The sequence below is a fragment of the Rhipicephalus sanguineus genome, chromosome 7 (assembly GCF_013339695.2).
Source record: "Rhipicephalus sanguineus isolate Rsan-2018 chromosome 7, BIME_Rsan_1.4, whole genome shotgun sequence".
Classification (NCBI taxonomy): domain Eukaryota; kingdom Metazoa; phylum Arthropoda; class Arachnida; order Ixodida; family Ixodidae; genus Rhipicephalus; species Rhipicephalus sanguineus.
Window position 1 is genome coordinate 15,038,897 of NC_051182.1, and position 22,074 is coordinate 15,060,970.

General features: G+C 43.3%; 1 long non-coding RNA gene across 2 annotated transcripts in view; it reads left to right on the top strand.

Moving 5' to 3' along the window:
* Window positions 1-8,340: 8,340 nt before the first annotated feature.
* The window catches only part of LOC119399309 (uncharacterized), a 31,889-nt gene continuing 18,155 nt past the window's right edge, over window positions 8,341-22,074 (top strand). The window contains exons 1-4 of one of the 2 annotated variants that reach the window (XR_005184783.2): window positions 8,341-9,440; window positions 11,413-11,482; window positions 15,332-15,390; window positions 21,589-21,756. This is a non-coding gene — a long non-coding RNA (uncharacterized LOC119399309). Of the gene's footprint in view, window positions 9,441-11,412; window positions 11,483-15,331; window positions 15,391-21,588; window positions 21,757-22,074 lie in introns of those variants that run through there. The other variant, XR_007416712.1, reaches the window with a different exon arrangement.

Genomic DNA, 22,074 nt, shown 5'->3' on the forward strand with positions numbered 1-22,074 from the left:
ACTGATGAGAGAAGCGCAGGGATTGACGAGAGAGAAATAACATGACACGCACGCGTGCGCATACATACATACATACATACATACATACATACATACATACATACATACATACATACATACATACATACATACATACATACATACATACATACATACATACATACATACATACATACATACATACATACATACATACATACATACATACATACATACATACATACATACATACATACATACATACAGACAGACAGACAGACGCGCGCGCTCGCACAGATAAAGACATGGACGAGCATGCGGATTGACACAGGGCATGACAATCCAACACGCACAGACAATGCTCACACAGAGAAAAAGATAGTGTAGGCGAATTAAAGTTTGAAACCACGTTGCCACTCTACTCTATCCTGCCAGGCAACCGGAAAGAAGGGAGAGTGGCTCGCCTTCCTAAATCAGGCAACTCTCATTCGCCCAAGAAATATCACCCTATATCCGTCGCAAGACGTCCCTGCAGAATGTTAGAGCACATGCACTACATACTTTCACGCTACTGAATTTCTGTAAGAGAACATTTTTGTAATAACTTTCCCATAGGGGTTCAGATAGATGTTCTCTTGCGCAACATCACTTCTCTGTTTTACTAACCATCTTTTCAAACCCATTAATCGTGGCCTTGACATTGAAGGCACATTTAATGACACCATTAGAGCCTTTGACACAGTTTCACATGAGCTACTGCTCCTTAAACTTAGCATACTTAACAATGACAAGAAAGTTTCTAGAAAGGTTTCCTCTGAATTAAAGACTTTCTTGTTAACTAATTTTACTACGTTACTGCAAACCACTGTGTATTTATATTAATAAAATCCTTTATTACATTCCTTTCTCATCCATTAAAATGTTTGCCGAGGAATGTGTTGTTTATCATGGGATAGATAATCCCACTGAATTCCATGATAATTCAGTCGTCCTTAATAGTATACTAGCAGCATCGTGGTGTACACAAATACACTCTTAAAGAAAAGGTGGTAGTACTCGCTAACTTGGGCTGGTAACGGCTTGTCACATATGTTGCTACCCTGCAGTTAGTAATGGCAAGTCAGTCAGTCAATGAACTTTCTTTATAAATTGTCCTGAGGAGCCGATTCCCCTCAAGAGGGAGGGTCGGCTGCGGGCCGCACCCACGTGGGGACAGGAAGAGCGAGCCCCTCTGCCAAATTGCGGGCCCTCTGGACAGCCCGGATTTGGACCTCCCGGTCTGAGCTGGTGATTGCCGTCCTCCAGGCGTCCTCTGTGCTGAGATTCTCGCAATCGCGCTGCACCGTGCATTGCCAGAGCATGTGGGCTAACGTGCATCGTCTCTCGTCGCAATGAGGGCAGTGCGGCTTTATGCTGTCAATAAGCATAACGTTAAGCGCAATACTGAATTGACGAGGACGGGACAGGGAGTGACACACACACAAGCGCTAACTTTCAACAATGGTTTATTGTGAGCCGGATCACTGCATAAATACATGAAAATTGCGGACATCAGGCATGCGCAAATGTGAAGGATCTAGAAATGACAATTCTTTTCTGGACAATGATAATGAAGGTGCGCTGACACAATCTTGGCCTAACTCGTGTATGGTGGCTGATTCAACTATCAACCGCGTGGTCTCATCTTTGTGCGTGCGTACGACAGAGCACTCATGAAAAGCAGGCGAACACCCACACGTGCTGCAATGCGCGGTTAACAAACCATCGCCACCCTTCTTTACATTGTTTTTGTGTTCTCTAAGCCTGTCGTTAAGGCAGCGCCCTGTCTGCCCCACGTAGAATTTCCCACACGAAAGGGGGAGCTTGTACACGACCCCTTCTTTGCATTCCACGTGGCGAACTCTGTGATTTTTTACGCAGCCGCGCGCTTTGTGAGCAGTTGGGTTGCTGAGCCTGCACAGCTTTCCCAGCTTGTTTGGAGCCGTAAAAGCGACGCCAATGTTTGCTCGAGCGCCCACTTTTTTAAGTTGTGGGAAATCTTGTGAAGGTATGGCATGACAGCGAACCTCTTGCGGGAATTCTCACCTGCGGCGGCGTTCTGTTGGCGACTTGAAGGCTTTTTGAGCAGGGATTCTGCCACTGACACCAGAAGGTGGTCAGGGTAGCCTGCTTGTGCGTTGCGGTGGTCAGGCTACCCTGACCACCTTCTGGTGTCAGTGGCAGAATCCCTGCTCAAAAAGCCTTCAAGTCGCCAACAGAACGCCGCCGCAGGTGAGAATTCCCGCAAGAGGTTCGCTGTCATGCCATACCTTCACAAGATTTCCCACAACTTAAAAAAAGTGGGCGCTCGAGCAAACATTGGCGTCGCTTTTACGGCTCCAAACAAGCTGGGAAAGCTGTGCAGGCTCAGCAACCCAACTGCTCACAAAGCGCGCGGCTGCGTAAAAAATCACAGAGTTCGCCACGTGGAATGCAAAGAAGGGGTCGTGTACAAGCTCCCCCTTTCGTGTGGGAAATTCTACGTGGGGCAGACAGGGCGCTGCCTTAACGACAGGCTTAGAGAACACAAAAACAATGTAAAGAAGGGTGGCGATGGTTTGTTAACCGCGCATTGCAGCACGTGTGGGTGTTCGCCTGCTTTTCATGAGTGCTCTGTCGTACGCACGCACAAAGATGAGACCACGCGGTTGATAGTTGAATCAGCCACCATACACGAGTTAGGCCAAGATTGTGTCAGCGCACCTTCATTATCATTGTCCAGAAAAGAATTGTCATTTCTAGATCCTTCACATTTGCGCATGCCTGATGTCCGCAATTTTCATGTATTTATGCAGTGATCCGGCTCACAATAAACCATTGTTGAAAGTTAGCGCTTGTGTGTGTGTCACTCCCTGTCCCGTCCTCGTCGATTCAGTATTGCGCTTAACGTTATGCATATGTCGCACCAACAAGGCCAAAGATCCACCCTTGCTGTCAATAAATTTGTTGTACACTAAAGGCGACGGGTAAGTACCCGTTTGCAGCATTCTTAAAGTGACTGACTGGGTCCTCGAGAGTTGCGCGTGCGGGAGCGGAAAGCTACGCCTGGCAAATTGATATTGTTTGCAAATCTCAGGGTAGTAACTGTTACTACACTTGCCGTTACTAACAGCATTTAGTGACAGCTACTATCCCAGTCGTTACTGACTATAGGTAGTAAAATAAAGGTTGAAAAAAGGTAATAAAAGTTGCTAACGTGTTAATTTCCCTACATGATTGTTAATAACAAAATTTCGCAAGGTCAACATGACGACACAAACTTCGCGTAATTATGCACGGAGCTTCATGAATGAATACACAACAACAGCTACACTACACGACACGTACTTCTTAAGTGGCTACATTAGTATTTATAGGTGCACCTTCGGGAAACGCCTCTGGTACCAGTGAGCACCTGTGTTTTAGGATAAGTAATTATAAATATTGACCAATAGTTCTATACCCTACTACATGATTATGTGTGCTCGGGGACGTAGCACAATGCTGTTAATCAACCGTAGTGAAAAAACGAATATGTCATGTCTATTTTCTAGAAAACTGCCACCACAAGGCATTACATACAACGGTGGAGACAAGGTACTAAACCATGGTTTTTTGCTTGATCAATGGACATTTTCTTCGCCAGTTCCCGTTTAAAAGCGATATGTCGAGACAATTCCAGTTATAACATATATCACTTTTAAACGGGAATGATGATGTTTGTCATCATCATCATTCCCATTTAAAAGTGATATGTCGAGACAATTCCAGTTATAACTTCCCACACTAGGTATTAACCACAATTGTAGATTAAGTATTTAACGGCCAGGCAGCAAATACATGGCTTGATCGCGCTGCCAGGAATTGGACGACTTGAAACGGAAAAAAGACACACACCGGGTGAAGCGCGTACTAACAAATGTTTATTTTCGTGCTACACACTTCCTTATGTATGACCCAGGAAAAGAAAAGAAAGTAAGCCAAACGAAAAAGCACACGTTGTGCAAAGTGAAAACGTCACCGTCCACGTCAACCACATGCAAGGCATCACATCTAAGTTATCATACCTGTTTTCGCGAAATCTATTTCTTTTTGGGATACCTTTGAGATATCTCAAAAGGAAATAGATTTCTTAGAAAAGCATGATCTGTAATGTTATGCCTCGCGTACACAATGTCACGCCGTACAAACAACAGAAATTTGCTTGTGGATATATCTTTGCGTGACCAAAGTTGCAAATACCCTGATAGTCGGAAAGAAGAAGTAATATTCGGTTCACAGATAAGCACAAATGGAAATCGATACTTGAAGAGACGCTGTCGAAGATCTGAAAGGCGACCACGCAAACCACACGCGTTCCACTGCATAATAACAGATCGACGCAGGCACTCTTCGTATGACGAAGATCTTCCTGAGAGCGCCGTGATGAATGACTACTCCATAGCCGCTGATAGCGGCTCTAGAGTATCCATTATTTGTAACGCAGCTTTCGCTGATGGCGTGCGTAAACTAGAGAGCACATCTCGCATAACAGCCATCAGTTGACGAAGCATGCCCTGGACCTTCACTCCATCAGACTTGTTAGGCAGACGTATCGCAGGACCTTCCTATGAGTGATTCTGGAGAGAACCTATCGATGGCAGGGACGGCCAGGTAGCGTCATCAGCATTTTGCAGGGGAACTGTCCCCAGGGACTGTTCTAGCCGGCTTAGGGTTACCGCTTGTTGTCGGTCGCTCCTTCCAGATGTTGCCCGACTCTCTAGTTGGCTGAGAAGGCATGATGCTGGGCGGCGGTGGAGGCTCCGGTTCTTTGCATCTGGTTGTACTGCTGGCGCGCTTGTGCTTCTGCCGTGAACGGTGCCGCTGTCGACGAACAATTTGAGCTGCCTCTCTTCGGGAAGAGTAATGTAGATGGTCAATGGATAGCAAAGGTTAGTAAGGGTCCAAGAAAGGTAGTAATCTCTGCAGCCGCTACCTATTCGCTTGCAGTTACCTTGTGCTAGCGTAGGTAGTAAAAGAGGTAGCAAAAGTTAGTAACGGTTCAAGAAATTTAGCAACCGCTGCAGTTACTACCTGTCTGCTTGCATTTACTACCTTTTTGATTTTTCTTAAGAGCGCAGATTATGTGCCTAAACGTCAAGAACTGCAAAACGTGTGAATGTCTTGTTATAACATTAGTACTACTTTTCCGCATTTCTTTGATGGTTTAGGACTACATTTCCTTAATTAATAACTTTTTCGGCGGGAATTGAATGAAGACGAAGAACACACGACACATCAGGACGGACACCAACTTCCAACTAGCTTTATTTTACAGCGGAAATATGATTTTATAGCCCATTCAAGACACGTGGTATTAGTGTGCGCGCATTGCAATATTTTTTACCTCTTTTACAGCGAAAGCTGTTATGAGATCGCTAGATCAACTCATTTTGGCGCCGTAGTTGTCGGCCGCCGCCGCCGGTGTCCGTAATTGTTATCGCCCGAAATAATAACAAATAAAATGGCAAAAAACATCAACGATCGGACGGGATTTCAACCCGGGCACTCTGCGTGACAGTCGAGTATTCTTCCACAGAGCCACGCCGGTGCTTGAAACTTCTTCGCAAAAATACACTATAAAGGCGCCACGTCGGGCGAGGAATCACGTTACCATCCCTATTGAAAATCCCAGCATTGCCCATCATAAAATTTATGATGGAAATGGTGGAAATTCTGGTGGGTATGATGGACAACGTGGTGTACATGGTGGGAGTAATGGTGGACATCGTGGGACCCTTGGTGGGCGTGCTGGGAAAGTTGGTGGTTTGGTGGACACTCGGTGGCCATAATGGGTGGGTGGTGGAGACACAAAGTTGGTGGGCGGTGGAACAATTGGTGGGTGTGCTGGGTGGATGCAGGGATGCTTCGTGTTTGGTGGGAGACCCGGTGGGCAAAGTGGGTGGGTGGTGGCGTACGTGGTGAGGTGCCGGGTGGATGCTGGGTGCAATAGATGTGATAATAGAAACATGAGGAGCCTGTGTCGATGGACACGTACGTTGCTGATTATGGATGCTTCGTGATCAGCTGCATTTATGATGCATAGAAGTACTCATCCGAGAAAACCGCCGAATTGTTGTGGTACAACTTTGAACTCTAGGGCATTGTGCATCAACTGTCAACGCGCATCTATAGGTGTTTCCTTGCAGGGGCGTAGCCAAAATTTTTCAATTTTGCATGTGTATATATACACGCACACATACAAACGCACGCACGAACATAGATAAAGTATGGTTGACCCCGCCCCCCCCCCCCCCGAAAAAATTTCTGGCTACGCCCCTGTTTCCTTGCATTGAAAATGGAAGTGAGAAGAGTTCACTTCTGAACCAACGAGCGAGAGGCAAGCGCTGCACATGACAATTAACTGACGAAAGCCCTAACTAATTGGAGAAAGCATAAGCGACAAAGTGCAACACTTCTAAAATTACATTTTGCGTCGCCTACATGCTTGGCCTATTTTCGCATAGACACGATGTCCGTTGTCAAAGATTGTTGTACGCGACGGTTACAAGCAACTCGATCGACCGCTAGCGTATTGGTTCGTATTGTTAGCTCGGCGGTGCACTTGCACGAGTACATCTTTATTACTTGCTCGGCTCCTTACCGCGTTTCAAGAACACACTTTATCCTCAGTAGCCCCCTTTAGAGAACTTTACGAAAAGGAAGCCTCCGTAAGGTAGCTTTCGAAGTACCTAGGGCTTATGCTATCCAGCATGGCGATATGTGTGTATTTGCGTACAAAGCACGACATCCGCAACAATAAAAAGAAAAAGAAAGCTTCGAAGCAATGTGCGAGCAATCACACGTGTCGTATTTCATCGAAGATACATATCACGCGTGGAAAGGCGATGAAGCTGGCACGATTGAGCCACAATTTGAACAAACATCAGGAGCCTCAGTATCGGCAAAATGCTGCTGTCTTCGCTCCTCGAAAGTAGCAAGATGCGAAAACGGAGCTCACCTGTCGTAAACGCTTCTTCCGTGTGGTCAGCCTTTCGATTTCTTTGGAATAATCCCAACTAGTCCGCTGGTAGTCCTCGGTGCGTAAATCTAACGGCAAAAGTGCTAACACCGACCGAACTAAATAAACACGTACAAGTAAGGAAATGAGAAAACCTTACCCATTTATTAGAATAAAGCTGAATTAGAACACATTCAGAAGGAGGTAATATTCACCACACAGGCACATCGTTCACGCGCATTCACTTCGGTTCGCACAGACCGTCCGTTTCTCTACCGCTGTCACTGACGGCCAGAACACGGCCACACAACACGTCTCTTCCTCCACATAACCACAAACAACAACAACACGGGGACATTACGGGAATTCAGCCTTGAGACGTCCCCCTTTCCCTTGAGGACGCAAGCCGAATGGAGGGAAACAGGCGGGAGCCCGGGCTCAACGAGGGGACCGCACACAACGCCCTTAACTTTGTTATAGCTTACGAATGCAAACGTACCGTGCAACCACCAGCACAAACACGTGCATTGAACGTACACAAATGAAACGACGGGAAATTTAGCAAACACGTTATTGTGACGGCTAGTGTTTAGCCGAAAAGAAAGTTTAGCCAACACGAGTCAGCGAGTCAGCAACGCTATAGAAACGCGCAAAATACCCGTTTAACACTAGCTGCATTTGTTTTCAGTAGCGTAGATGCACATTTGATTAAACTTTTGTAGTAGGATTAAGTTATACGCGCATGAATGGATGATTTCAAGCGCAAAAACGCGCATAGCTTCGCTCCCATAACAGTCACTCATACGGATAAGGGCGTCTTTCGTTAGGTGCCCTTAAAATGTCCTAAGGTGGGTCTTTGAAAGGTCGTCGCTTTACCTTTTAATTCACTTTACCCGAAATTCTACTTACGAAAGGCCGCCTTTACGCGTAAGGAAAGGGACGTTTGTGAATACGAGCGGGAGCTGCCAGTATAACCATTAGCAGCTCGCGATTGATGACTATGAAGTCTAAGCAAACAGTTCGAAATAAGGCAACAATTTCGCGCAGTGCGTTTACATTATTCCAATATTAGGACTTCCGTCGGCTCCGATGTCATCAAAAAATTATGTTGCAGTAATGTGTGCCCTTCGCGCGACGGGCGCGTGACGGCACTGGTGAAACAGTGAGAGCGCCCAAGGCGCAACGCGAAGCGGCAGACATATGCTGTTTTACCCCATGCATTTACAGCGGACACAATTCTTCATAACTTACTTCCGGCAGCTGTGTCACAATTTCCTAATGCATGTTGCACGAACGGTGTGATTTCGTGCATTAAGAAACGGCACAAAAATACATCGCACAGCGCATTTGCAGTGCGTACAACGTGCACTCGTGGGCACCGAGATGAAAACGTTTTCGTGTCTTTTGAACCACGTATACAACACGCGAAAAACGCAATCACGGTTCGTTATCTTTTGTATTGTGTTTCCGCGTGATTGGAATGCTATGTCAACGCCCCGCTAAAGTCCCGCGATGAAGCAAAACGCGTTGAGCTGTACCAAGCGAGAAGCAATGAACCACATGGTTCAAAGCAGACTCGCTTTTGTATTAATAAATGAAGTTAAGGCTGAAGGTAAACATTCGTTAAGCTGCGGATGTAATTACACGACAAACTGTTCGTGAATGCATGATGTGCATTTTCACATTGCAGTCAAAGGCCGACCTCCCCTGAACAACTTCACTAACTATTCCACTACATCTGTATAACTTGCTGTAAATTTCAATGACAGATTGATGAGACAAAACATATAAGATAGCGCATTTCCTTCTTGCAGCGTTAGCACACGTGTTTGAGCTATTTGTAGCAACGTACACACGATTTTTCTGTTGATATGTTGATACCGAAACTGAAACTGAGGTGGTGGTGGCGCTAGTGTCGCCATTATCGCCCTGCCGCTTTTTTTTTTTTTTTCTCTCTTCCCAGACATGGCGGCGTCCAGCATTTCGTGTGTGTGTCGTAGTGCCGAGTTTTGTTCATGCGGTGGATTTTTACTGCGTTGCCTCGCGTTGTGTGTTGTGTGTTGCGGTTACTGACGTAAGCGCAAGTTCTTCACTGAGTATGATCCGCGGCACCGTGCAAATAGTGACCAGATGCCGGCCGTGCGACTCCGTTCTCTGCGACTCCTTTGTTCGGTGTGATCGAGGGACGTGATTCATAGCTTTGGAGACCCTCTTTACACCGTGCCCTCTTCAAACGTTTCCACACATCAGTGAGTAGCAGCATCGCAATCTTTACTCGACGGCACGCTCTGTGGGCCTAAAATGCCTTGACGTTCGAGCACTTCGGGAGCTATACCGGCGGACAGCCGGATGCGGGTAGCTTGGCCGTTCCTTGCTCTGCGCATCGCTTGAAAACCGGCGGTCATCCTGCAGTGTACGCTGCCAGCGTGCTTTCTTGCCAGAGGTAAGTGATTTTGAATGTTACGCTTCGTACGTTGTCAGTCGTTCTTATTGTAGTATGCGTTGTCGCTGAAGGAAATCGCATAACTTGTTGGTACCACATATCGTTGTTGTGTGCATGGTGCTTGCGCACGACGTTTGTCCAAGAGCGTAATCAGTAGTTATATAAAGTTTTGGTAATTAGCTCGTGCGCACGCACTGCGCTATGTTAAAATTTGCTGAAAGGAGACATTTTTCTCAGACACACCATCGTCATGTGTTTTATGCGTGCAGTTTACACTTGTCAACTTACTTGGGGTAAAGTAATGAAATCGAAGCTTGATTTTATTTTTTCTTTTGAACGAGCTCTAAAGGAATGATCTCCAGCCACCGTGTTGAGCCATGAGCCGTGAATCAGTACAGTGGGAGAAATAAAGTGTATGTAGGGATATTTTCTTTAGGCGTGCATTTTGTGCGTCCTTAAGTAACGTGACTGTCAAAAGCGTTTAGGTTAGCACTCTTGGACTTTGTTTGTCGTCTTTTAAGCAATAGCTAAGGTAGATTTGCTAAAAATGTAATTTTTGCAGCATGACACTGTATTTAGTTTAGTCAGTTTGACCCATTTTTATGGGTGTTGTACCTAATTTGGCAAGGCGTACTCTCATCTGAATTTGCTATTGCTTTCGGCACTGTATGTGCGTTCGTGCATTGCAGTTACGTGTGACAGTGGTATTACGTGCAAAATTCGTGAACACGGGGTGTTGCTGGCACCCCGTGTTCACGAATTTTTCACCTCTTCAAGCTCCCATCTTACCCTCAACTTCTGCCTTTATTGGATTGGTATTACTTGTTTCCTAACTTCTGCAACTGTATAGCTTGTGGTAAGCACTCATCACTGTGTTTATGTGCTAGTGCTTTTATGTAAAACCATTCATACGCTATTCGCGCTCTACTGGTGGAGCGATAGATGGACTGCAGTTTTCCATGACGCTGGCAAGTATCATAAAGCACCACTTAAACAGCGCTGTAATCGTACCCACGAACTAGAGCTCAGGCTCTGTTACGGCACCATAAATTTTATTTGCTAAAGAATGCTAAATTGCATAAAGTATGCTATAAATGTGGTTGCACATTGTGTATGTTGCTAAGGGCACAAACAAGCCACCCTGCATCTAAGGTAGATAATATGGCACTCACATGGCTTGTTTCGTTGAACGTGCAACGTGGCATAGACCAGGAATGAAGCGCCGTGTCATCCAATTCTTCCCTCACCTATGCCGCGCTACACGTTCAGCTGAATATGATAACGTACCAACTCGCCCAACTTCCCGTGTTAATCCACTGACATGGCACAGTGAAACACTGGCATGCGGAGCTTTGTTGGATGTAAAAAGACATGTAGACCACAGAAATTCTGTGCAAAACTGGCATGCGGAGCTTTGTTGGATGTAAAAAGACATGTAGACCACAGAAATTTTGTGCAACACTGGCATGTGTTGCACAAAGTGTATTTCTCATAAATTATGTTGAAGGCAGCAAAGCACATGCTGTCGACATTCATTCAGTAGAATCCATGGGAAACTGTATTGAGCAACAATCACATGTACGATGAGGCTTTGAAAATTTCAGATAATATTTATTCACATTTTCTTAGATGGGTAATTGTCGAATGCCCATTATAGCATGTGGCTGACAAGGATGTGTGTTATTAGTGAAATATATTGACCTCTGTCATGTTATTTTCTAACACATAAGCTGATCAGTGCATAATGTGTTAGTTCCATGATGAACAAAGTTAAAAATATGCCTGTATTTGTCAGTCCCATTTATTATTCAGTGTATGGTTTGCGTGAGACCATGCCTGCTTGGCATAACCTCTGAGTTGACTGGTAACAGCCTTATTACACAACTTTCTCTCAAAGCCTGTCCTACCAGATTTCTTTGGCAACAAACCAGACCAAATTCTCGGCAATGCTTTAACAAAGAAATTGTTGCAGCCGCCTCCCCTGCTGGTGATGACCATATGCAGCCAATGCTGATGTGAACCCGAGTGACGAACAAATGCAGGTAGGCCACAGCTCTGCTGTAAACAATTTTGACATTATTGTTGTCACAGATCAAACTTGCGATTTATATTTGACTACTCACATGTGGTGAGGTTCAATAAGTTTCATGTGCTACGCGCGAACATAGGAACATGTAGGAGTGCTAATGTGGAGTAGGAATCTTCTATAATACATAGGACATATGTGCCACACATCAACATCAAATTTAAAATGCATTTAGATCTGAAGCTGCTCAATACTAAAATGTGTCGTTTCATTTCTAGGTCTAGTTTAATCTATAACAACAACCTATATCAGGCACCAAAACAGCCGAATTTGTCAAGTCTAGAAACGGGTTACAGTGTTGTGTTGCTGTTCCGTGCATCCCTGTGTATCAAGGATTGTTCCTGTTTCCATTTGCATGTTTAGTAATGGCACCGCCCACAATTCCTGCATTTATTCAAGGAAATAGGGCCACATTCAGGAAATTTGGCTTTCATGTATACACCCTTGTACAGCAAAGAGATTTGTCTGTTATTGCTACAGGGTCATAATGAAGATAGCACAGAATACCACACACAAATACACACCATGCAGGGGCCTAACCAGAAAATTTGTTAATGGTAGCGGTCTTGCTGTACTTCATGTTTTTGTGCATGTGGACGTATGTGTGTGTGCGTTTATATGAACATGCAGCATTTCAAAATTTTGAGGGAGCTTGAAATCCCTCCTCCAGTTATGAAAATCACGCCATGACTTGTGATGTTTTGTGCAATATTTCATTCTTTTTTGCTGTTTTCATTTCAACATGTGTGAACGTTCCTGGAGCACCATTTTGAAGCTTTCCTACATATTCAAAGTTAGAGGGTGTTCTCACGGCGCTCTCTTTTTTATAATGCTACAGCTCTTTTGGGCAATACAAGAAGCACAATTACACACACTATTGACCCTTGTAGCATTTTTCTTCTCATTGTGAAGCAAGTAGGCTTGCAGTCAATCCTTCCTTTTGTTGTTGCATTGAACGTTACACATGGCTCTGAACATTCTCTCCTAGAGTTGAATTTTCGTGGCACTTTGGCGACACCTCATGCCAGCGCAGAGATACGCGTGGCATAAATGCGTTTGTTGCAGATAGGCACACAAAAGCAATGCTTCCTGAGGCGTACAGTGCCTATCCATACTTTGTACACACATCTTCAAAGCCATATGATTTTGGTCACAAATGCCATGTGGAACACGACAAAGAGATTCCTCTTATTGCAGTCTCCCTGGTACCAGTGAGTGGTACCATGGTGAATCTCTACCATACTATGAACTTCTTTAGCGCCGAAATTCGATCAAGGATGGAGATACCCTGTTAGAATCTATACCAGCCAGGCTAAACTTTTTTTTTAATGCATTGAGTGACACGTGCCAAGGGATGCGGATTTGTTGAGTTTGACATCCCAGAAATTAACAGTAGCACACTTGTTCTTATAAAATAGTATTTTCGGTGGCCTCGAACCAAGCATTGGTGAGAAAACACATTCCACAAATAACACAGCAGCAATGCACAGCAGGGTGATTCCACGAGAGATCAAACATGCCTGTCCGGTCGATATTTTTGTTTTGCCTGGGTTTTTGATGTGTAATGTGAACACACTCAAAGTGCAGTGAACCAAAAATTTTATTTCCAAGAAACGCTGCCGGCGCAGCAAAAAAATATTTGAAGGTGGCGGTGCGGGCCTCCTGTTCTTGCTCACTGCAATGTTTTCGGATTTCACGGCAGAATCTAACGCGAACTATAAATGACGTGTTGGAAATTTTTTTCCTGGTTTTAAAACGCAATACTGTGAATTACATCCATGCATTTTTTATGCCGTTCTCAAAAGGAAGAAAATGTGAAAAAAATGGCAAACACGGTCGAAATAAAAAAAAGTGTGCTAAGCTTTAGGCACCTTGGCGCCTTTCCTATTTCAAACAGAAACTTCAAAACAGTGTAAATATAGAAAAGAACCTTTGCAACATTTATACGGAAGATCATTTTCCTACGGGCAATGCAAAAAAAGAAAAAAATAGTTAAAGAAGCGAGTTTTTTCAAACAAGTTCATTTTCAAAAAATAAAAAAATCCGGTCTAAATTTTGACGACAATTTTTTATCGAAGAGCGCTTCTGTCAGTGAACACATGGTTTTAATATCATATGTCCTCATTTGCTTTGTTCACGAGATATAACAGGCCAAAATGACCCTTGCTATGTGTGGTCACTTTAGTGCGACTGATGGTTATCAGCTTGCATTGTGCGTAAATCTCAGTTTTAATTATTCTGATGCAGCAAAACCATGCTGTGGTGGCTGTTCATCAAGAAAAATATGTTCTCAGATTTTATTGGCACCTAGCGTATGCGAAAGTGGGCTTCTGCCGCCCTCTAGAAGGTGGATAGGACTGTAGAACTATTTGGAGTCAATAACTATCAATTTTTAAGTAGTGTCAAAACAGTGCAACAATTTCAGCCTTATGAGAATGCACATTCAGGCACTGCAGGAATGACCATTGTGTTAAGATATGGTGTCATTTTTTTATAGGCTAAGCAATGAGTCACTCACACACATTGCCTTGCGCCATATGGTGCATCACTACAATTTTCCTTCTTTGGTTCTTGTATTTTTTAGAAATCTGCTAAAAGGAGAGGGCAAGCAAACTTGTTACGATGAGCAACAGCTGTAACCTTCTTTTACACTCTTTTTATGAAACTCGCTCCGTTATTGGAATGTTGCATTAATTGAATAGCTACTCAGCCAGACATGATGAATGCCCATTAGCTTGTGTGCTTATTAGTGTCCGGTTTCTTCAAAATCTAAAAACAAAAAAACAAAGATGTATATTCTACAGAAAAGGCCGTCAATAGGTGCGTCACATATACTTCATTTTGCCTATCAAAACAACATATCTTTTGCAACTCACTTCTGCGGAGTCTGTATGAAGGAAGCGTAATAATGAAAGACAGTTTTCTCGTTCAAAAGAAAGTTATGTTTGTCTAGATAATTGTGCCTTGCAATTTATTTTGCTGATATTTGTTAACCACATTTGCATGCTTGCAATGCACAACTCAATCAGTAGTGTGCTTGATTGGAACTGCACTGGTTGGTGCAATATAAAAGGCAATAAAACAGCATTAGACAAGAAGATGTGAAGATGACACACACGCCACTAGGAAACAAGGCAGTCAGAGCCAATGTGAACACTTTTCTAGGTCTTTGGCCTAAAATGAAGTATATGCAATAGCAACCTCCTATCTACTAATACAAATAAGTCAACGCAAACAAAACTGGTGGCGTGGCCGACGTATCATTTTATTTTGCGCTTCTCTGTTGACTATGTCATTGCAATGTCGTAAGCAGCTATCTTGGCAATGGGGTTTAATAAAACTGTTCACCATGCTCATCAACTTTGTCTCGGGTATTTAGCTGGTGGGAGAGCGATAGCTTGAGCCATTTTCACAGCTGATTGGGGAAGTCATGTATGTACTGTTGATCATCATTCAAAGCCGCATAACCTTTCTATGTCATCGACGTTTGTAAATAATAATCGTCTCACAGTTCCAGATGAAGTGCATTTATAAAGTTTTTGCCCAGGTATTGTTATAAAAGTTGCACGCAGATAACCTAGTAGGTAACAGCCAAAATGCATTCTCACACACCGACGATGCATCTTGTCAAATTTACTTATGTTTGTAGCTTGTGGATGCTTCGAGAATTATTTCTTGGAAACTTTTTAAAATATTTGACTAGCAGCTTATACGAGCTCGTACTTTTTAACCTATGTGCATTTTTATAGTAAAAACATTATTTGTATTGTTTTGTTTAATATTTTGTATTGCGTTTTTGCTCTAGATCTGCAAAGGAGCTGTCCTGAGGCACCATGCTTACTCAAGTCATGCAGCGAGAGTCAGGTAAGTGTTATGTTTCACCTTCCTGCAGCTGTGTTCGTGGTTCACTTGCAAAACTGTCATATTTTCATGAATTGGCAATGTGGGGACATTTTATTCAAGACTGCGGTTGAGCAGCAAACGGTCGTGCCACTCTTCGCCATCCTAAATTAAGGTAGGCATGCAAACACGGGCACAAGAGAGAAATCGGGACAACAGAATTGCTGACTAACAGCTGAAGAAATGCAGAGCGGCTGAAAAGAAGGTAGACACAAACGCTTACCTGCACACGGGCATGGGGTGACACTTATTAATCTGGCAGATGTGGGGCTTTACCTGAGAGAAATGTGTAGGCATTTGATTCATTCTTTATACAAATCATTCGACGGCTGCCTCAAGCATGCACTTCCACTGCTATTAATATGCCAGGCATATCGATACTAGCTAATAGTAGCTTGCATTCATCGAATTTTGGTGTGCATATACACCCTCGACAATGCAAAGGTAAATTAGTGTGTTAGCCACTGGTTTACGACCTCTTACGTTCCGTTAATCTCTGAATAACACAGCAGCCCATCTGTCCTATGTAGAAACAGCCACAGCTACAAAGAACATGAACCAGAGCTACACAGCAATCAGTAAACTAGTGGGTGTGTCTTGCAAAAAAATATTTGAGTCTGCCTTTTGTCTATTCCCTGCTCATAATTTCTCAGTACAGTGGCGCAAATCTTACCTGGCCCATTGGCAGCCATAAGGGCAACATTAATGCCTTATCTACTTCCCACTTTCTTTAGCCTATGAGATAATCACTGAATGTAAGGAACACCTAAGACACGCTTATTACTATTGCTTTCTGCAACCACGTTCAGACGTACCAAAATGTGCTTCTTTAAACACTGAGCTACCGAGGCTACCACAATGCAAGAATGACCTACATCTAATAGATGCCTAACCAGTTCATTAAAGCTGGTGCTCATTGTGTTCACACAGGACTGGGTGAGAAAATACTTATGGCATGACACAGCAATGCCAGTACTATTCGTTAGAAACTTAGAATGCTTGGATGAGAAGTTGAACAGTAGTTTTGAAGATCTAGGAGCATACTGCCATCACACGTGGTTCCACAGAAACACTAAGGTAATGTACTGAAATTGTACTATTCTGTCATTCTGAGCCAGTTGTTTAGTAAGGTTCAGCCCTCGTTCAATTACATCAAATTGTCTATTCACTGAGGTAACCGCGCTTTCAAGTTTATCACCGCTACAAAAAAATCAATCATGTAATTGTCCACGTAATGAAAAACCTCAATAATATCTTTGCCTAAGGCCTCCTCTAAGCGTTTGTCAACTGTGCTAAGGTATAAATCACTGAGAATTGGGGCATCTTTAAACCTATGCAAGTTCAATTCTGTGCATGTTACGCTTACTTGATATTTTGTTGTGGTTACCAATTTGAATCCATGGTTACCTCAATGATTGAACAATTTGAGTTAAATGGAGGATGGCCGAAGTTTACTGAAGTATTGCTTCAGAATGATAGTATACAAACTTTAGGCATTTCCTTAACATTTCAGGAAAACCGAGTTTGCTACCAGTATTCTTCTGGATCTTCAAAACTTCAACTCCAAGCATTCTAAGCTTAGAAAAAACGCTATTTTCATGTCATATTTTAACTCATCTCTCACCAGTCTCTACACAATATGAAGGCCAGCTTTAACGCACAGGTTACGTGTCCATTAGATGCAGGTTATCCTCGTTTTGCAGTAGCCACTGTCACTGAACATTTAAAGAAGCCGACTGTGTCACGTGCAAACATGGATGCAAAAATTAACAGTAACAAGCGTGCCGTAGGTATTCTTTACACTCATGGCTTATCTCACAGGCTAAAGAAAGTGGGAATTGCATACAGTGTCAATGCTGTCTTTACGGCTGCCAATAAGCTACTTAAGATTTGTGCCACCTTGCAGAGAAAGAATAAACAGATAATAGACAAAAAGTGCACTAACATTTGTTTCGTAGAACACAGCAGCAAATTTACCGATTGCCGTACAGGTGTGGTATAATGTTTCTCTTCGCTGTTGCTGCTTCTCCAAAGAGCAAATGGGCCGCTATGTTTACCAGAGATTAACGAAACATCAGGAGTCATAAACTGGAGGTTTACCATCTTATATAACCTTGCATTGTCGAGAGTGTAAATGCACGCCAAAGTTCGATGAATGCGTAGTTTCATACAAGAGTGGAAATGTAAAAACCTGTAATGGTAGAAGCCTGGCATATCGATAGTAGTGGAACCGCATGTGTGAGCCAGCTGTCAGCTGACTTGCATGACGAAGAAATCAGATTCCTGAAGTGTTATCTCTCACGTAAAGCTCCAAGTGTGCCGGATTGATAAGTGTCTCCCTATCCCTGCAGATGCGTGTAAAGGTATTTGTGTCCACTTTCTTTTCCACCACTGTATGCCTCTTCATTTGTTTGTCGGTGTTTGTGTTGACCCCACTTCTTTCTTGTGTCTGCGTTTGCATGCCTACCTTCGTTTTAAGATGAATCATTACCAATTTGTTCAGCTTTCTGTCATTCTAAGTATTCTTCAGCAGCTTTGAATAGGTTGAACATGAGTCCAGTATTGCCGTACGAACTGCAGAAATGATGCCGAGCACGTGTGGTAGCCTTTGAACTGCATGTGAAAGCCCGAGATTTCTGTGTCATCATTGCATGGCACTTATATTCATAAGTTCTAGCCAGCACATCAGCCCTCATCAAAAAGAGCACAGGAGAAATGTACCTATATACCTTCTAACTGCAAAATAATCCAGATCTCGGAGTTCGTTTATAGTTCACAGTCAATCTATTTGAAATGAATTGCACGGTTGACATGACCTCGGAACTTATACATTTGTGTGACATTTGTGTGAAGACATCATCCAGCCATCACGTCACTAGATCTACAGTAAACAGGCAAAAATTCAACAAATGCACCTGTAAAGATCTGAACGGTGTTCTGAAAAACACAGTAATGCCGAGGCTTTTTGTAAGGAATGTTGTCCGTATACGTATCACTGATATTAAATGAAAGGGTGGCAGGATTGCATTGTCACACAAAAGTATGGCATATGTATGGGTTCTAATGTTGTGTAAACTTGGTGATGTTTAAGAATGGTCGACGAAGTATACGTTCTGGTTGATGAATTAATACATTAGACAAGAACGAAGAAGAGACCAAAACAACACCAGCAAACTTTCAATGATGAATCAGTACCACTTTGCCCAACTGTCAGTTCTGATGGTGCCCTGATTAGAATCTTTAGGTCAGTAGATGATTACCTTTTCTTTATTGAGTGCTGATGGTTCGAGGCTGCGGCAAATGCACTCACATTCTACGAAAAAAGTGATGCTAGTTTGAACGTCACGTCTGCCGTTCTGAACAATGAATGCATTCAGTTTGGGGACCCTAGCATATAGGTCAGTGGCTGCTACACATGCTGGACATAAGCAGTCTGTTAGGAAATTTATATACTTCAGTTTGACCCATTCAGTGCTGGTGACAAATGGCATCAATGTTTGTTCCCTAAGACCTGTGTTGAATATTGAACAAATATGCTGTGTCCATTTTGCACCTCTGCCATTTCTCAGACTGATTTTGTCACATTTTTCCCTAGTTGCCATTATCTTTATCGCACTCAGCGAGTGATGCTGCTATTGTTTGGACGAAGAGGACGGAAAGCAATAGGCGAGCCCAGTTTTCGTTAAACACTACCATATGGAAAAACAAGTAATGGATTGAAAGAAAGCATGGGAAAAACAATTTAAAGCTTTTTTAATTGTGCTTTATGGCCATTTGATTTCATTCTTATGCTGCAGCATTCACAGCCATACAGTTAAACAGGACACTTATGATTAATGAAATTTGTAAGATATGGCCTGTCAGAGTAATCTATTTACTTAAGTATAAGTACTCTTTAGTAATCGCATTGTGTTTGAGCATAGGAATATGAACAAAAAATATAAACAATTAAGACCATTCACCTTACTAGGATGACGTGGTTAGCTGTGCCTGTCCTCCACAAAGTTTTCTATAACATTCATGCCTTCCCATCGTGCCTAAAAAGGAAAGTTCTGCACGCAGCACATTCACGGCACACTAACGCAACACGCTCACACCATCTTGGACATGAAGGGCGTTAGCACCTTTAGCACGTTAGCACGTTAGCATCTTTTCCTATGCTGTTTCACTTAGATTTGCGGACTCAAGTGCCAGTGCACTTGTATTGGCACAAGCAATCTTTAGTGAATTGCATCTGATGCCAGCATATGTGTATGTGTATTTGTGTATGTATATTTTTAAGTCTATTACAAGAAATGAAAAAGAAGTTATTTCGAGGAGTGTCTCCCCTTAAAGGACACTAAAGTGAAATCTTAGGTCAGTTTAGACAAATAAATTATTCTTAAGACCTGTAATGTCATTAATTTTACCTTCATAGGTAAATTAGTAGAAGAGGAAATGAAGGCCAGTGTTTGACTTGTTGAATTTCATGCTAAAACTCAGCACATACATGTCAACATGGTGTTGCGAATATCACGTCTTTGCTGCGTTGTCTTTGACTTACACAGATAATGCAGTAAAAAATATAAAAACACGGTCAAAGCATGCATTTTATTGAGGACGGGCGGGATTCTGGCAACTTGAATTAGAAAAGGGTGTATGTGCGCGAGTGCCGGTAACAGCTTTGTTCAGCTTGTTCGCTTAAGTTTTGTGGAACGAGAATATTAGTGCCCCTGCAAGTGTGGCAGCAACTACAGAGAATATTTTTATTGCGATAGCAATTATATGGACAGTCTCGGCTGGATTTTGCCGTCGCCGTCACCGTCGCCGCCGTCATGCACCGTATATGTATAAGTATGTATATATATATAAAGGCCCCAAAGAAAAATAACTCAGAAAAATGCTTCCGAAGCGCGGAATCGAACCAGGGACTTCTTGCTCCGCAACGAGCGGCGCTATCCACTACGCCACGAAACGCAGATCCTCCACTTAGCTAACGGCGAGCGTTATATACACACCATTTAGCGCTGGACGGACTCGGAGACAGAAGGCGATAATAAGCGTTTCTTCATTACCAGCGAGGTGGCGCTAGGAGCCCGACGGGCGCATTTAAAAGTCGTCGGCGAGCTCGCTCGCTTCTTCTTATATTTGCGCATGGGAGAAGCTTGCCCTTCCGCTGTCTGCTCGCGCGGTTTTCTCGTGGCGCGGGGTAGAGGAATGTTTCACGCTTTCACCGTGATGTCCGCGCTCATGTTACGGCGCGTACGAATGTCACTCGAGCTCAGGGACGCCGCTAAACGAACAAACAGAAGATGAGCGCGAACTATCAAGTGTCACAGCTCGACACTTGAAGCACGCTAGTTTCCTTCGCTGCTTCGGCCGCCTTTGCAACAGAAGCGCTGTTCAAATTGAGAGTATCCATTGGCGAGCCTCACTTCGTATAGCATTAGTTCCTTGCTATCGCATTCATTGCTTCGCCCTTGCGGCGAAACTGTGACTTTTTTTTCTGAATCCTCAGATTCGGATGACCACCGAATTTCAACGTATCGACAGTGCACGGCAATAGTTGTAGTAAAGAAACCCCCAACGTCATGACGCGTACACGGCTTTTTTTACGGGCTCCTCGTCCCCGCACATTATTATTTTTTTCATTCCAGACATTTTCTGCACCAAAGACTGAATAAAAATTAGGGCACCTTCTGTGTTGCAGGGCAGTGAAGCCAATCTTCCGCATACTTTCAAAAAAATATTTTTTTATCTTGCGAATAAAGTGCCTTTAAATAGTTTTTAGTTGTTTCGGGATACGTGAAATCAAATGGGCAAATAAAAAAATTGTATTTTTATAGTTTTTTAACAAAAAAACTCGGTAGGGAAAGAGTTGAAGTTGTTGCTTGCATATTTTTGTCAAAGATGGCTGGCATAAGAAATAGCAATATGGAGTCTCAAAGTGCACAGCAAGGACATCCGTTGACGTACTTTGTAGCTAATGGGGTTTGCACACCAGCCTTGGCAATGATCTACGTACTAGAACGTTACGGACATGTGGACTGATTATGTGCTGCCTTTTATTTGACTTGATACGGTTTAAGCTTTTGGTCAAAGCGATTGCAACTGGCTTCATTGATGTTATTGCTCCAAATTTAGCGAAAGCAGTTTGTTTGTTTTTATTCAATTCTGTTGTAGCATGCCTGGAAAAGTACATCAAAGCACACCCCATCTGGCTGACTGCACTACCTCAAGAAAACTGCCTTTCTCCAATCTGCAAGTTCCTAAGAAGTTACTTTATGAAGCAAGCCAGCAGGGCGTACGTGTTAGGCATGTCACCATGGAGAACAAATAAACATGAGTATTTGGTGCAAGATGCATTCATTGATTCCGTGCTGCATCAACATGTGGCTGCATGCTTGGCCACGTGTAGACACAGCAAGTAAATTCGTTAACCTCAGTGGTAAAAGGTTGTCTATAATCACGTTAATAAGCACGATGTCTTATTTTTGTAAATAATTGCATAGCTTGACTTTGACTCAGGCGTCCAACACCCATCGTTATCTACCCATTATCTGCCCATCACCCACCGTCCACCCATCATCTGTCCATCACCCAGTATCCACCCACCATCCGTCCACCATCTGTCCATCACCCAGTATCCACCCACCATCCGTCCATCAT